Below are 17646 nucleotides of genomic sequence, written 5' to 3'. Positions count from 1 at the left end.
TTGAATGTAGATTTACAAGCTTGGAAGGATAAGCGTTAAGTAGTAGGAGACCGAAAAGGTATGTTAAGGCTATTCCATTTCTTTCTAAAGGCATGATTCTTTCTTACAAATCAATGTTTTCCATAACATTCTTATTCCCAAAAAGTTAGAAGTTCATGATTCTCACAGTTCTTATATTGCTAAAGATAGATGTTTCCTATGATGATGATGATAATGATGATGATGATGATCCCATTTCTAGAGATTCCAAAGCTTACGATTTTAATGCTATTATGAGATTATGGAGTCTGTCTCATGAGTTCTTGATTTTATCCATTGTTGTTGATCTTACCTCAAAATACTTATTCCTTCTAGGTGAGGTATAGCGACGATGATAATTCCATTTCTAATGCTATCTAAGTTCAGCGTTGTTCAAACTCTCATGACACTATTGATCTCATCTTATAGTTGATCCTCTAAGGAAAGATGTGGTGATAGTGATATCGAAGATGATGATGTGCTTTTATTTATGTACTATTATATATGTATATATGTATTCATATGTGACACTGAGTCCCGATGGGGCAGGGTGTTATATCCCGTATTTTTGCACGTTTGATTATTTGTAAGCTAATCGACATAAGTTCAAGGACAAGATTATTTTGAGACAAGGACTTTTAATCCCCAATTTTAATAAGTGCACGATTTGCTTGTACATTACAATTAGTGTAGAAATATTAGTGGAGATTAGGGATTAATTAACCATGATTAGATTATTATTTGGGTATTAATGATTAATTAAGTTAATTAGTGTACTAAATGGACCCTACTACAACATGGCCTAATCTGATTGGTCCATGCCATAGTGGGACACATGTCATTGTGGCTGGTGGCATATATAATCTTGGTGATGACTCATTTAATCAACTGCATCTTCACAAATTCATTTGAAGCAAGAATTTCACATAGCCATGGCTGCTCTTGAAGCTCACGGCCAGCCCTCTTCAAGATAATTAAATTGCTAATTTTTATCTTGGTTTGGAGGTTTTATTTATTAGAGTTTCGGGAAGGCTTCTCTATAGTTCATCCTATTCTCCTTCTTCAAAGAACTAAGGTAAGAATTCAACAATCCTTTTAAATTAGTTCATCTTCAACTTGGGGGAGATTTCACCTTAAGTTCTTCTAGTGTAGAAATAAAGGTTCATGTAGTGTATTTGAGGATGATCTGGTTGTGTTGAAGGGATGGAAATATAGTTATAAGTATGTGTATGTGTCATTGTTCTTGTTGTTCATGGTGGTATTTTACTCTTTTCCATGTATTTGTGATCTTGCGAAGTAAAGGTCGAAAATTGTATTTTCGATGTTGTAGTTCGGTGGACTGTTTTGAGCTTGTTATTAAAATGATATTGAAGTACTTTTCTTGTATATGGATGGTAGTTGATGTTGTTGTCGTGTTGTTGTTGATATGGCTCATAAATTTGGAAGAAAGGAGTGTATAAGGTATCGTATATGAAGCGTATATTTGTCACGACCCGACTAGGGGCCGTGACGAGTACCCGATACTTGTACCGAGCACCCCTTATTTATCTTGTTACCTTTACCTCTTAGCAAGCCGTATAAACAGTGCCATGTTTTTTTGTTTTTTGAACATTAATGAACATTAACATTAGCAGCGTCATTATGAACATAGACTAGTAAACTTCGTTATCACTTTATACAACAACCATGCCAAAACACCATATATCTAACCGTACCTGACTGACTGTACATATCTGTCTACGAGCCTCTAGACATAGTACACTTATACATAGAAAGGGTCGAGTACTGTCGTGCCCGAAAATACATACACAAAATAGTACCACGAAAGTGGGGCTCCGGAACAACTGGAGCGCTGTCAACACTGCTGGTAAGGCTTCTAAGGATCAAATCCGCCTGTCTGCTGACCTGCGCGGCATGAAACGCAGCGTCCACAAGAAGGGACGTCAATACGAATAGTGTACCGAGTATGTAAGGCATGAATAGTAGCATACGGAAAGTACAAAACGGAAAGAACGACATAAGAGAATAATAGCACATGTCCTGAGGTAGAAACATAACCTGTATATATATATACCCTTGGCAGGTGCTATGCGTACTTAGCTTTCCTTTAAGAATCTTTCCTTGTTCATATACATATACATATAAAATAGGACATCTCATATTGCCGAGGCGTCGGCAGCCGATCCATTTAACCATAAATATACACATCCCGCGTCCGGGCATCCCGCGTTCGGGACGATATCATATCATGTAATGCCAACTGATCAGGTGGATATGCGTTCATAACGCTCTGCCCTTACATCCATTTCCCCCGTATACATATGCATATATCATGTACATATATCAACGTCTATAGCGCTCTAGCTCTTTTATCATATACATATACGTGTGTCATGTAGGTACATCAGCGTCTATAGCGCTCTGGTGTTTTTATCATGTGCATATTTTAAAAATATATATGCATATCCTACATACATTTACATGTCTTATATGCATTTACGTATCCTATAAACATATATCTCATATGCACGCAGGAGAGCCCAAAGAAGCATCATGTAGTCATCGGAGTGACGTAAAGTCGGTAACCTCCGATTACATTATAGAATACTCGTGATCGCTTTGTCTCACCTTGAAGGAACGAGTATTTTAAGGTGAGACTATCAACGGGGAATAATATTAAAGTAAACGAAGAATGAAATCGGGGCATCATAGATGACAGTTCATAAACTTTGAAATCTTTTAGAAAATAAAGTCATAGCTAGGAAATATAAATAATATTCAAAAATTAGTTTATCATTTTCATGTTTACATAAGATACTTAGCTTAGTCATCTTAGTCATAGAGTCGTTCCGGTAGTACGTATCATAGGCATATTCTCTTATCTAACATCATTGTTATCATTATCGTCATGGAAGTGCCCTCGTTAGAGGAGTCATAGTATTTATCATTTGGTAACGAAATCGGGATCAAAGGTTCCCTTTGGATTCACTTCAAGTAAGTCAAGCAAGACTGTAAGGAAAAAAATCCGAGAGTAGCGGGCCCACCTCGGGCCGGATGGGGTGACGTATATGATTTACATATATTACGTGTCATGTCATTACTTGTGAGGGTCCTAGGGTAATCGGGTCCCACTTATGCAAGTTCTAGGGGTTTAAGAGGTCTTTCCATCATTTGCACACTTTCTAGTTCAATTCTATTGAACAAAAAGTGGAAAACTTTGGATGCGGATTCCGGGGAAGAGAGTTTTCCCCGAGGCGCTGATAACGTCCAAATCCACCCTATTAATTAGAATGGGCACGGTCGTATGCAAATATAATTTACCCAACTATGAGTCGGGGTCGAATCCCACAGAGAACAATATGTAGGTGATTTAAGCAGATTAGGAATTATCACTAACAATAGCTATGCTCGAACGCATCAATGGTGGTTTTTGATAAGGTTTTTATAAAATATGAAAATATAAATTCTAATCTAGAAAGCAAGTAAATTGATCAATGGCAACAAGAATAGAAGGAGGGAAACTACTTCTCAAGTAACGATCCAATCTATTTCACGAATTGTAAATAATAGCAAGTTTATGTTATTTAGCCTCGGATAATGACTCTAAATTAACTTCTTCCGAAGATTAACTAGACTACCCAATTGAAGATCCCTCAAGCAATTAGGAGCATTAAGAACACCCGAATATGGCTACAATTGGTATTGCCTATCCCTAGGTCAATTTCCATTAGATGAGGGTTAACGCCCCAAATTCATGTTAATTATCCTATCCCAACTCCGTTTTTCCTCTTCCGAGTTTCAAACAAAGTAAATGGGCAAGTTCAAAGGTTAGCTAATCCCTTGAAAACATTCAAGAACAAGAATAATTAAAATAGCAAAAACTTACTTGATTAAGAACAATGCAAATGAATAAATAAGCACAATAAGAGTGTCAATCTTAATTGTCACCAAGAGATTTCCATCAACAAGGATTAAAAAGAAGAAAGAACAATTTTTGTAGGAACTCTAGCTTCCAACTTGTGGGAGCTGCCAAAGATGTCTAATATTTTGCCCTAATTTTCTATTTATATGAACTGGAATGGAAGAAATCGTCAAAATCCGAGTTCTGGTCGAAATTTCCGAAAATCCTTCAACGCGATCGCGCCATGTGTCTGCGCGATCGCGTGGATGACGTCAGCTCCCCTGCTCCCTTAATCGCGATCGCGTGTCGAGCCTGCGCGATCGCGTGTCATTAACAACGCGCGTGGGCGCGGTCGCGTTACATTCCAGCGCGAACGCGTGGAGTGCAATTCCCGCTTGGGCGCGATCGCGTGGGTACTCTGCGCGATCGCGTAGAGTATTTTTCCACGGTATTTTCCAGAACTTCCAGTTATTTCCAGTTTTGCAACTTTTTTGCTTGTTTTCCACACTTAGGCTCTAGGGACCTCGTATTACCTGAAACATGACAAAAACTATGTAAAATGACATAGACTTGCTTAAAAACAAGTAAAACTTATAGTTAAAAAGCATCGATTGTGGTGTAAAATCACGCCACATCAGGCGGGTACCCTACTTATTACGTCTAAGACATGCCATAGAAAGAAGGGCGAAACCTTACATACCTCTTTCCGCTTCTTTTGCTATTCCGAATTCACGTTGCAATCTCGTCAAAATCTGCAAATTGGTCATGTTTACCAAAACTCTTATTAGGATACTTAGAGTTGAATTCTTAAGGAAACATTTGGTTACCGAAATTTCGGCAGCACTTCCCCTATAAATACTCCATCCCACCAAGTTCAACTTGGCTAATTTCAATCCACAACAATCCCGGGAATTCAAACCCGGCCAAAATATCAACCACAATTCCAACAACAACAATACTAACAACTTCCATATTCAATCAACTTACTACTTCTTCCAAAACATTTCTAACTTTAATGAAAACAATCACAACCTCATGATCTATATTCCAACAACATCATACTAACCACATTACCTTCCATGCATGCAAGAACATTACATTCAATTCATATAACTTCTAAAACAAACCTCCACCTACTTCAACTTCACAAGATTATTATGCATTCATTAGCAATCTAGCATCCACAATTCAACTACAACCAAAACATTAAATAGAATTGACTCCTTTTCTTCCATATTACTCTACAACTACACGGCCAACATCAAGCATACACACTACAACCTCTCCAAATTTATTCAACTTCCATTTTCCACATATCATTCACAACTATAACAACCAAACACTAGATAAATTAATTAAAACACAATTTCTACACACATATACATGTTCCATACCTCACGGCCACACCCCTATTTTTATCTCTTTCATGAATTTCATCCATTTTAACATACTACAACACATATAAACCATTCATAACACATAAAGAAAGATCAAAACTCACCTTTCTTCTTCAACTTCTCACTTGACTACAACTTGGCAACTTGTATGATTTTGAATCTTTCTTGCTCCAACAACAACTCCACCTTGTTAAGCACCCTTTACTTGGTAGGGATTGATTTTTGAAGAATTTTTATCAATTTTTCTCATGGACTTGCTCTATGGACGAAATGGCCTTAAGCTTTTCTCTCTTCTTTCTCTTGTTCTTCTTTTCTTGTAACCTCTAGAACTTATTGTGATAAGGATGACTTAGTCATCCTTTTATTGACCAAATTTTATTTAATATTAGCTTGGGCCATAACCATGGCCGGTTGGGCCTTATTATTTGTTTTTGATTTTTTTTGGGCCAACTCGGTTTGGTCCCGAGTTGGGCCTAGCCCACTGACCTTTCGACCTTAAAACGTTCATATCTCCTTGTACCGATGTCACCTAGGGACCCACGACCTATGGTTGGAAAGCTAATTCAATTATCTACAACTTCTATTTCTTGGTATATTTCCAAATTCCAAACTCATAATACCATTTTTTCCCCTTGAAGTCAGATCACCCGAAAACGTTTTCTTAAAAATATTCGTTTGGAGGACTTCCACTTTGATTTGGCCCAAGGGTCCTTCTTGAGTTGTGTTTAACTTCTCATATGTGATTCATATGAATTTTCAGATGTCCCAAAAAAAAATCTCGATGTGTGGGTCCCACCTCAGCAAATAATCTGACGTTCAAAAAATACGGGATATAACATTCTCCCCCCCTTTAGAACATTCGTCCTCGAATGTTAAACTGGCCTCATAGTGTATCATAATACTTCGGGGAGATCTCCTTCGTAGACATCTCACATGTCGCTTAGGTCGCTTTTATGTCGTAAGTCCATTGAGTAAGCTCCGAACGTTGGCCCTACGTTAATAAGTCCCCTTTCTGTCACGCTTTCTCCTCTTCCGTTAATCTTGTCCGTCTCAGCCTACATGACTTTTATAGGGTTTGTAACCATTCCACACACTCTAATTTACATTGGACTACCTAGCTTCACATTCGTCTCTTGTTCCCACATTTGTGAAAATTTCAGCATATTTCCCAGGGGGTAACCCATCATGAAATTACTCTCACCCTAGAAATCTTAACCTTGAAACTTTAGTGCATTTCAGCGTCTTAGCGTTAGTATTTTCGCCCCCACTCCCTCGCACTACTTATATCACATATTATGGAACGAGTTGGGGTCTTAGCAGTTTTCGAAACGCCGCGTAACACATCTCTTCTTTTATTTACAGTTCTAACCTCCGCAATCTCTAGTATTCGTATTTTTACCTGTGCGTATGGCTACCTTTCGTCCTAATTTCTGAATTCTTAATATGATCAGCAATATAAAGGAAACGTAGGATAGGATAGAATCCGAATCAATTAACATACATATCATAGAAGGTGCCGAAAAAGTACCTGTGGCCGCGTCTGCGGAAGGCTCAGGGTCCTGTCGTCCTGTCAATGCATATAGGCGGTGCGGAGGACCAGCTGAACTAGGTGTCCTTCCTCTACCTCGGCCGCGGCCCGCTAGAGCTAGGGAAGTCTGTCCAAGAGGGCGTACGGTCGACGATGAACCAACCGCGGACCCGGCGGGCTGGGCTTGGTCTCTCTCATACCTCAGTGGGCAATCACGCATCAAATGGCCAACCCGCCCACAAGTATAACATGCACCTGTACCTGCGCGACACTCTCCAGAGTGTGGTCTACCACATCGCGCACACCGTGGCGGGGGTGGCATCATCCTGCTAGAATCAGCTCTATACTGGGATCCTGACGCCTTAGTACCCTGAACTGGTCTCGAGTGAGTAGAACGGTCAAGCCCCCTATCCCCAAATCGAGGAGGTGCACTGGCCGTCGATTGGTGTGAATACCTAAATTGCTCCGGTGCCTGTCCCCCTCTATACTCGCTTCTAGCCCTGGAAAATCTGCCCCTTTTTCTGGAACCCCTATCTGGATACCGCTCCCCTCTCTGTGACTGGTACTACCCTTCCAAATTTTGGGCGTGGGCCTGGATGCGGGTAATAGTCATCCCATCCTAGAGTGAAGCCGTCAGGCACTCCTTACCTAAATGTGGCCCTAGCCCACTCACGAATCGGTGCACATGATCTCCCCTATCTGCTATCAGGGCTGGGGCATACCTGGCTAGTGAGTTGAAACGAAGGCCGTACTCCCGAACACTCATATTTCCTTGTTTAAGGTTCAAGAACATCTCGGCTCGTGCTCGTCGAACCTCTGGCGGTAAGAAATGTCGCAGAAATGCCTTGGTAAACTCCTGCCAAACTGGGGGAGGTGCATTCGCTCCCCTCGAGGATATCCAACTACTATACCACAAAACTGCCACATCCCGCAGCCTGTATGAAGCCAACTCTACGGACTCCGTATCCGAAGCATGTATGATCCTTAGAGTCCTCAGCATCTCATCTATAAAACTCTGCGGGTCCTCCTCTGGTCTGGATCCATAAAACTCTGGAGGCTTCAGGGTGATAAAGTCGCGGGCCCTTGCACTTACCGCCCTGTCTCCTGGGTCTACATCTTGCCGCTGAGCCTGTGCGGCAATTAACTGGGTCAATAATTGAATGGCCTCGGCCATCTGCTGGCCCGGGGCTGCTGGTGGTGGAACTGGAGGTGCGGGGGCTGGAGCTGAAACTCTTTCCTGCTCTGCTGGTGCAGGGGGAGCAGGAAAGGTCTGAGGGGGAGCTTCATTATGAGATTCTCCTTCTTCTAGCTCCCGTTCAACTCTGCTGCCAGCCACCCTCTTGCCCTTCTGGGCCGTCGTAGCCTTCCTTTTCGGCGGCATTACTGAAACCATAACACAGGATTAGGAAAGGAATGTGGAAACCTGGTAGCATAGCTCTATCGCACGATCTTGAGTACAAAGAAGGTCATATTTCCTAAATGCCCTGTAGCCTCCTGTTTATAAGTGTGGCGCGCTACACACCCATAAACAAGACTCTACTGGACACGGCTCGTAGACAAACTCCTAGGACCGAACTGCTCTGATACCACTTCTGTCACGACCCGACTAGGGTCCGTGACGAGTACCCGATACTTGTACCGAGCACCCCTTATTTATCTTGTTACCTTTACCTCTTAGCAAGCCGTATAAACAGTGCCATGTTTTTTTTTTTTTTGAACATTAATGAACATTAACATTAGCAGCGTCATTATGAACATAGACTAGTAAACTTCGTTATCACTTTATACAACAACCATGCCAAAACACCATATATCTAACCGTACCTGACTGACTGTACATATCTGTCTACGAGCCTCTAGACATAGTACACTTATACATAGAAAGGGTCGAGTACTGTCGTGCCCGAAAATACATACACAAAATAGTACCACGAAAGTGGGGCTCCGGAACAACTGGAGCGCTGTCAACACTGCTGGTAAGGCTTCTAAGGATCAAATCCGCCTGTCTGCTGACCTGCGCGGCATGAAACGCAGCGTCCACAAGAAGGGACGTCAATACGAATAGTGTACCGAGTATGTAAGGCATGAATAGTAGCATACGGAAAGTACAAAACGGAAAGAACGACATAAGAGAATAATAGCACATGTCCTGAGGTAGAAACATAACCTGTATATATATATACCCTTGGCAGGTGCTATGCGTACTTAGCTTTCCTTTAAGAATCTTTCCTTGTTCATATACATATACATATAAAATAGGACATCTCATATTGCCGAGGCGTCGGCAACCGATCCATTTAACCATAAATATATACATCCCGCGTCCGGGCATCCCGCGTCCGGGACGATATCATATCATGTAATGCCAACTGATCAGGTGGATATGCGTTCATAACGCTCTGCCCTTACCTCCATTTCCCCCGTATACATATGCATATATCATGTACATATATCAACGTCTATAGCGCTCTAGCTCTTTTATCATATACATATACGTGTGTAAACTTATGCATATCCAGGGGTACGGCGGGGCCCTGTCCCGTCATATTTCACTTGTACACTCTTAGAGGTCTTTATACATATGTGGGTTATATTTGTGTTATATCCCGTATTTTTGCACGTTGGATTATTCGTAAGTTAATTGACATAAGTTCAAGGACAAGATTATTTTGAGATATGAGACAAGGACTTTTTAATCCAGATTTAATAATGCACGGTTTGCTAGCTAATTACTATTAGTGTAGAAATATTAGTGGAGATTAGGGATTAATTAACCATGATTAGATTATTAAATGGTGATTAACGGTTAATTAAACTAATTAGAGTGCTAATGGACCCCACTACAACATGGCCAAATCTGATTGGTCCATGCTATAGTGGGACGCGTGTAGAATTGGTGGGCTGCATATATATGTCATTTGATGACTAATTTCTAACATTTTCCATTCATAATGTTTGAAGACAAAATGCATAACACAGCCATGGCAGTTCACGGCCATGGCTGTTCTTCATCATGATAGCAAAAAAAAAAAAAAAAAAGAATATATATATATATATATATATATATATATATAGTTTAAATTAAATCCCAAAGGTGCTTTACATGTTCAAAGAGGCAGCAACATAAGGATAATGAATTGAGGAAGAAGGAGTGGTGCAATTGGTGCAAGTGAGTGTAGGATCTGCCCTAACTAAATTAAGGTAAGATCTTCTCTTTTATGATGTAATTGGAGTTAATGAGGTTTTAATGGAAATATTAGTTTGTGTTAGGCGAAATTGGAAGTAAGAAAATTGCATGAATTCGTTGGTATATTAAGTTGGGTTGCATTGGAGTTGTTTCAATTTAATCGAGTTTGATTGTTGTTGGTGTCGTTGATTGTTTGTTAAAAGTGAAGGAATCATGATAATTAAAGTTGTAGTTGTTTATATGGAATTGTTGAGTTATGAATTGGATTAGTCGTTCATGAGGTTAGGGGTTGTTCTTGTTGTTCTTGTTGTAATTGATGGGCTGCTTGGGGCATGTTATTGTAAGTTTTATTCCCTCCTACATGTTCTAGGGTTGGTGTGGTTTTTGTACAATTTGATAGATGTGGAATTTGTGAAAGGAAAGTTTAAATCATGCTAGAACTTGTATATATTTTATGGGCTGTTTTAGAACTTATTGTGACATTAAGATAAATTTCTTGTGTATGAGTAATTGGTGTTGTTGTCGTGTTATTGTTGATTTGGCTCATAAATTTGGAAGAAAGGAGTGTATAAGTATCGTGTACGAAGCGTATGTTAGTCTGTTGGGTGTATAGTCTTAGATGTTAATGATTTGGATTGAAAGGGGATTAAGAAAGGTTATTGGGTTGTTTGAGTTGTTTATGGGCTGGATTTTAAGGATTTGATATGATTATTTCTGTTATCGTTGTTGTGGTAATCGGAAATTAATTGGAAGTTCGTGTTAGGAAAGTTATATAGAGGAAATGCTGCCCGATTTCCGTTAAGTTCTTAACTAATTAAAATACGACTCATGAAGTATGAACTAAGAAGTGATTCCCATAAGTGATTGGTTGTAAATTTATAAGTTTAGGAAGTCGTAGTTTATTAACAATAGTGTTACTCTCAAATTAAATAGGCTAAAGGGGCGACAAAGCAAGCTTGGTTACGGTTGATCTATAACAGGTATGTAAAGCTATCCCTTCTTTTTTTTGGCATGATCTATGTGAGACAAATAGACGACGAGCATATAAATCCAAAGAAACTCCTATTCTTAGAGACACTAGGATGACTAATGTTCTTGATATCCAGAACCTATTTCACATTATCTTGATACGTGTCTATGATTCTTGAAGTTCTATTTCATATAATCCATAGTGACATTTGAGGGGTACTTGATATGATTGTTATCTTGATGCTCAAGTATTGGTTCATTCCACTTATTCTATTGAGTCTCATATGATGATTTAGTTTGTATATGGTTGCTCACTACTCTGCTCGTGCTTGCTGTTAATATATCTTTCACCGAGTCCCGGGCCGGGTATGTTTTCGTGCACAGTTTCACTGCATTGTTCACCGAGTCCCTCACTAAAGGGCCGAGTACGGATATGATATGATTATAGCGCCGAGTATGGTATATGATGACTTTATTCACCAAGTTCCATAATGGGCCTGCTATGGTATATGATACAGTATGCATGATTCTCATTTCGTAAGGCACAGGTGCATTGGTATCTTTGGTTATCATACTTACCTCCTGTAATCTTTTATTCAGTCATGATCTTCTTTATTGTATTTCATGCTTTATATACTCAGTACATATCTCGTACTGACCCCTTTCTGGGGGGGGGGGGGGGGGGGGGGCGTTTCATGCCCCAGGTACAGACACTCAGTTCGGTGACCCTCCAGCTTAGGACTTCTGGTTAGCTATTTGGAAAGCTCCATTGTTCCAGAGCCTAGATTATTTTGGTACAGATCTTTTGATATAGACTTATATATATATATATATCCAGGGGTACGGTGGGGCCCTGTCCCGTCATATTTCACTCTTATACTCTTAGAGGTCTGTAGACATATGTGGGTTGTATATGGGTTATGTTCTGGTCAGTTGTGTCGATATGGTTTGTTTTGGATATTCCCGTATGTAGTGGCAGCCTTGTTGGCTTGCGTATTGTGTTATGCTTTGGTTAGCTGTGACTCCTCAGGAGACAGGTTTATGATATGTGGTGTTATGAGTCTTTAGTTGCTTTTACAAGTTTCCATACTATCCTTATTTTCAGTTTGACTATATTTAACAGGTTCTTATACGAGTGTTCAGTTCAGGCACTAGTCATCGCCCATGGGGTTGGGTCGTGACAGAAGTACATAATGAATTACGATCTCATAAGTCGTAACCGCGAAGGACAACCTTGGAACCAAAGGACATGACTATTATCAAGTATGATTAATGATAAATATCATGGATGGAGATTTTCGAAAGATTCTGGGACCAAGCAAATCGAAGAAAATAATTTTATCGAAAATTTAGAAAAAAGTTGGCAGAATTTTGGGTCAAATTTGGAGGGGTATATCAAGAGTTTTAAGGTGTTTCAAGAGCCCAAATGAAGTTCGTCTAGTCTAGTTTCCAACGCAGCAAACCATTCGTCAATAAGACATCGGAGCAGGGAGTTATGGGCATTTTAATACGGACAGTCAGAGGAATCCGAACCTAGGCGGAAAATCCGGAAAACTCACTGAAAAGCCCACTTATGTGGTGACCCATCCCAATCCGAATTTGGCACTTATAAAGGGCCTCTACACTTTATTTTATTCATTTTTCTTCAACTCCACAACCCTCTAGAAGTCTCCTAACATCTCTACACCTCTCTAGAATCTCCCACACTTCTTTCGCCATTATAAGAGTGTTCTTGAAGGTTCTCCACCATTCCAAAACATTCTATACCATCACAAAGAGGATCAAACTCCAAAACCCCTAGCTAATTCATAGAGAAGGATTGTTCTTGTCTCTACTTAATGTTGTGATGAATTTGGTCTTGGAAGAAGTTGAGCGGGGTGAAGTTCTTCTAGTGTAAGGTATGTTCTCCATCCTATTTCTCATAATTAAGTTGATTTGAAGGTTTAACAAGTCCTATAAAAGAAGAGAATCACAGGAGAGAAGTTGCAAAGTATTAAAGTAAAGATGATGACTATGAAATGGAAAGGAGATTTTGGATTAATTTGAGACTAAATTAAATATAATTCTTTCATTATGGTATTATGGATATTGTTATGGTTGGTTGAGAAAATTTGGGAAAAACATCATGTGGGATGTTTTATGGAGTACATTGCTATTGTTGTTGTTTTGTTGATATTGTGATTTCGGGCTAGGGATATAAACAAGGGAGATGCTGCCCGAATTTCGGCAGATTTTAAAAGGGATTAATTTGAGGGCTTAAGACAAGCATATAACGATAAGCCTAATAATAGTATAAATTTTCTTGAATGTAGATTTACAAGCTTGGAAGGATAAGCGTTAAGTAGTAGGAGACCGAAAAGGTATGTTAAGGCTAGTCCCTTTCTTTCTAAAGGCATGATTCTTTCTTACAAATCAATGTTTTCCATAACATTCTTATTCCCAAAAAGTTAGAAGTTCATGATTCTCACAGTTCTTATATTTCTAAAGATAGATGTTTCCTATGATGATGATGATAATGATGATGATGATGATGATCCCATCTCTAGAGATTCCAAAGCTTACGATTTTAATGCTATTATGATATTATGGGGTCGGTCTCATGAGTTCTTGATTTTATCCATTGTTGTTGATCTTACCTCAAAATACTTATTCCTTCTAGGTGAGGTATAGCGACGATGATAATTCCATTTCTAATGCTATCTAAGTTCAGCGTTCTTGATACTCTCATGACACTATTGATCTCATCTTATAGTTGATCCTCTAAGGAAAGATGTGGTGATAATGATAACGAAGATGATGATGTGCTTTTATTTATGTACTATTCTATATGTATATATGTATTCATCTGTGACACTGAGTCCTGAAGGGGCCGAGTGTTATATCTCGTATTTTTGCACGTTGGGTTATTCGTAAGCTAATCGACAAAATTTCAAGGACAAGATTATTTTGAGACAAGGACTTTTAATCTCCAATTTTAATAAGTGCACGATTTGCTTGTAAATTACACTTAGTGTAGAAATATTAGTGGAGATTAGGGATTAATTAACCATGATTAGATTATTAAGTGGGTATTAATGATTAATTAAGTTAATTAATGTACTAAATGGACCCTACTACAACATGTCCGAATCTGATTGGTCCATGCCATAGTGGGACACATGTCATTGTGGCTGGTGGCATATATAATCTTGGTGATGACTCATTTAATCAACTTCATCTTCACAAAGTCATTTGAAGCAAGAATTTCACACAACCATGGCTGCTCTTGAAGCTCACGGCCAGCCCTCTTCAAGATAATTAAATTGCTAATTTTCATCTTGGTTTGGAGGTTTTATTTATTTGAGTTTCGGGAAGGCTTCTCTATAGTTCATCCTAATCTCCTTCTTCAAAGAACTAAGGTAAGAATTCAACAATCCTTTAAATCAGTTCATCATCAACTTGGGGGAGATTTCACCTTAAGTTCTTCTTAGTGTAGAAATAAAGGTTCATGTAGTGTATTTGAGGATGATCTGGTTGTGTTGAAGGGATGGAAATATAGTTATAAGTATGTGTATGTGTCGTTGTTCTTGTTGTTCATGGTGGTATTATACTCTTTTCGATGTATTTGTGATCTTGCGAAGTAAAGGTCGAAAATTGTATTTTCGATGTTGTAGTTCGGTGGACTGTTTTTAGCTTGTTATTAAAATGATATTGAAGTAGTTTTCTTGTATATGGATAGTAGTTGATGTTTTTGTCGTGTTGTTGTTGATATGGCCCATAAATTTGGAAGAAAGGAGTGTATAAGGTATCGTATATGAAGCGTATGTTGGTCTGTTTGGTGTATAATCTTAGATGTTAATGATTTGAGTTGAAAAAACATTAAGAGAGGTTATTGGGGTTGTTGTCGTTGTTGTTGGTTTTGTTTATTGAGTGGTGTTTGTTAAATATTAGGGGAAATGCTATCCGTTTCATTTTCGAACTAAATCATAATTGATGTACACGATATACGAAAGCCCTCTAAAGTTGTGTACGTATTCCTATGGTTATAGGTTTGACATACTAATTGGGGAGAGTTCGTGATTAAGTTGAGTTCCTCGGACGACGTAAGGTATGTAAAGCTAACCCTTCTTTCTTTTTGGCATGATCTATGTGAGACAAACAGACGACGAATGTATAAACACCAAAGAAGCTACTATTATTAGAGACACTAGTATGGCTAATGTTCTTGATTTCCAGAAGCTATTTCATTATGTCCTGATACGTGTCTATGATTCCTGAAGTTCTATTTGATATAATCCATAGTGATATTAGAGGGGTACTTGACATGATTGTTGTCTTCGGTTCTCAAGTGTTAGTTCATTCTAATTATTCTATTGAGTCTCAGATGATGATGATTTAGTTGGCATATGGTTGCTCATTATTCTGCTCGTGCATGCCGTTAATATATCTTTCACCGAGTCCCTCACTAGAGGGCCGGGTACGTATGTGTATATATGATGATATGATTATGGCACCGAGTCTCATGATGGGCCGGGTATGGTATATGATGACTTTATTCATCGAGTCCCATAATGGGCCAGATATGGTATATGATATAGACATGCATGATTCTCATCTCGTAAGGCACAGGTGCATTGGTATCTTTGATTATCATACTTGCCTCCTGTAATCTTTTATTCAGTTATGATTTTCTTTATTATATTTCATGCTTTATATACTCAGTACATATCTCGTACTGACCTCCTTTCTTCGGGGGGCTGCGTTTCATGCCCGCAGGTACAAACACTCGGTTTGGTGAACCTCCAGCTTCGAACTTCTGCTCAGCTGTTTTGGAGAGCTCCATTGTTCCGGAGCCTAGATTATTTTGGTACAGATCTTTTGATGTAAACTTATGCATATCCAGAGGTACGGCGGGGCCCAGTCCCGTCATATTTCACTTGTACACTCTTAGAGGTCTGTAGACATATGTGGGTTGTATCTGTGTTATATCCCGTATTTTTGCACGTTGGATTATTCGTAAGTTAATTGACATAAGTTCAAGGACAAGATTATTTTTAGATATGAGACAAAGACTTTTTAATCCCGATTTTAATAATGCACGGTTTGCTAGCTAATTACTATTAGTGTAGAAATATTAGTGGAGATTAGGGATTAATTAACCATGATTAGATTATTAAGTGGTTATTAATGGTTAATTAAACTAATTAGAGTGCTAATGGACCCCACTACAACATGGCCAAATCCGATTGGTCCATGCTATAGTGGGACACGTGTAGAATTGGTGGGCTGCATATATATGTCATTTGATGACTAATTGCTAACATTTTCCATTCATAATTTTTGAAGACAAAATGCATAACACAGCCATGGCAGCTCACGGCCATGGCTGTTCTTCATCATGATAGCAAATATATATATAAATTAAATCCCAAAGGTGCTTTACATGTTCAAAGAGGCAGCCACATAAGGATATTGAATTGAGGAAGAAGGAGTGGTGCAATTGGTGCAAGTGAGTGTAGGATCTGCCCTAACTAAATTAAGGTAAGATGTTATCTTTTATGATGTAATTGGAGTTAATGAGGTTGTAATGGAAAGATTAGTTTGTGTTAGGCAAAATTGGAAGTAAGAAAATTGCATGAATTCGTTGGTATTGTAAGTTGGGCTGAATTGGAGTTGTTTCAATTTAATCGAGTTTGATTGTTGTTGGTGTCTTTGATTGTGTGTTGGAATCATGATAATTAAAGTTGTAGTTGTTTATTTGGAATTATTGAGTTATGAATTGGATTAGACGTTCATGAGGTTAGGGGTTGTTCTTGTTGTAATTGATGGGCTGCTTGGGGCATGTTATTGTAAGGTTTATTTCCCTCCTACATGTTCTTGGGTTGGTGTGGTTTTTGTACAATTTGATGGATGTGGAATTTGTGAAAGGAAAGTTTAAATCATGCTAGAACTTGTGTATATTTTATGGGCTGTTTTAGAACTTATTGTGACATTAAGATAATTTTTTTGTGTATGAGTAATTGGTGTTGTTGTCGTGTTATTGTTGATTTGGCTCATAAATTTGGAAGAAAGGAGTGTATAAGTATCGTGTACGAAGCGTATGTTGGTCTGTTGGGTGTATAGTCTTAGATGTTAATGATTTGGATTGAAAGGGGATTAAGAAAGGTTATTGGGTTGTTTGAGTCGTTTATGGGCTGGATTTTAAGGATTTGATATGATTATTTCTGTTATCGTTGTTGTTGGTATTGTTGTGGTAATCGAAAATTAATTAGAAGTTCGGGTTAGGCAAGTTATATAGAGGAAATGCTGCCCGATTTCCGTTAAGTTCTTAACTAATTAAAATACAAATCAAGAAGTATGAACTAAGAAGTGATTCCCATAAGTGATTGGTTGTAAATTTATAAGGTTGGGAAGTCATAATTTATTAACAATAGTGTTACTCTCAAATTAAATAGGCTAAAGGGGCGACGAAGCAAGCTTGGTTACGGTTGATCTATAACAGGTATCTAAAGCTATCCCTTCTTTCTTTTTGGCATGATCTATGTGAGACAAATAGACGACGAGCATATAACTCCAAAGAAACTCCTATTCTTAGAGACACTAGGATGGCTAATGGTCTTGATATCCAGAACCTATTTCACATTATCTTGATACGTGTCTGTGATTC

The sequence above is a fragment of the Lycium barbarum genome, chromosome 11, assembly GCF_019175385.1.
Source record: "Lycium barbarum isolate Lr01 chromosome 11, ASM1917538v2, whole genome shotgun sequence".
NCBI lineage: Eukaryota > Viridiplantae > Streptophyta > Magnoliopsida > Solanales > Solanaceae > Lycium > Lycium barbarum.
The sequence above is the reverse complement of the archived record's forward strand: the minus strand, read 5'-3'. Positions refer to the sequence as shown.